The 940-nt window shown below is 53.4% G+C and overlaps 1 protein-coding gene across 1 annotated transcript in view; it reads right to left on the minus strand.

The window, feature by feature from the left end:
• The window catches only part of LOC104271624 (transducin-like enhancer protein 2), a gene marked incomplete at its 3' end in the record, with an annotated part of 14,232 nt that overhangs the window by 7,418 nt on the left and 5,874 nt on the right, over positions 1-940 (minus strand).

A 940-nucleotide genomic window follows, 5' to 3' on the forward strand; every position in this document is an offset into this window, starting at 1 on the left:
CAAGAACTCGGGTAGGGAGGAGATGAGGCACCACAGGGCAAGACAGGAGGAGACAGCGGGATGTGGGCTGAAAAAGATCATTCCTCATTTCCCACTTTGCCCATCTGCAGTGTGGATTCTCTAACAGGAGGCGAGCGCATTGGCCTTCCTCACAGAAGCAGGGGGAATCTCCACCCACCCACCTAATTTCAAGAAATTCACTCCATCTTTGGAATCTCTTCCCCAGACAAGGCAACGGGTCCAAGGCTGCCAGGAGGGGATGAGTCGGCTGAGACCTCCTGAATCACACCCACCCTACTTCCTTAGGAAGCCACGCTAAAAAGCCCTGCTTGGAAACACTCGGAGGCTTTGTTACATGCACCGCAGAACAAGTCTGCCCCCCAAGCTCAGAAGTGCCAGGCATTTGTTGTAAACCTTAGCACGGGGTTACAGGCTGGGGTCTAGCAACCCTCCCTGGGCAATTTTTACTCCTAATGACCGCATCAGCACTTGGAGAGAACAAACTTATCCCAGTCTCTGCTGGCAAAAGGAGGTGGTGCGGGGTGGGGGGAGGTATCAGGAGATGAGGGACTCTGAGGGAGAGGGACCAGGTCCCTGCCATCAGCACTTCAGCCCTGGCACAGCGTGACCTACACCAGCTCCGGCTAACTATGGCAGAGCACCAGGGATTAACCCAAGCCATATGTAGCATTTCACTTTTTTTTTTTCTTTAAAAGGAATTATTCGTGGTGTCTGCCAAGCAGCAGCTTAGGGCTGCGGAGGCAGGAGCAGCGCAGGCTGCCGGGGCTCTGAGGGTTAAGGCAGGCACAGCACAGCCGCTTTTATCCTCTTTCTCAGTTTGTTTTTCTCCTTGGGGGAAGGCCATCCTTAAAGAAACACTGACAGAATTAAAGCCAGAGACACCTGCGTACAGAGGCGCAAATGGCACATGGACAGATTC

This window comes from Apaloderma vittatum, unplaced genomic scaffold (genome assembly GCF_000703405.1).
Source record: "Apaloderma vittatum isolate BGI_N311 unplaced genomic scaffold, ASM70340v1 scaffold24463, whole genome shotgun sequence".
Lineage (NCBI taxonomy): Eukaryota > Metazoa > Chordata > Aves > Trogoniformes > Trogonidae > Apaloderma > Apaloderma vittatum.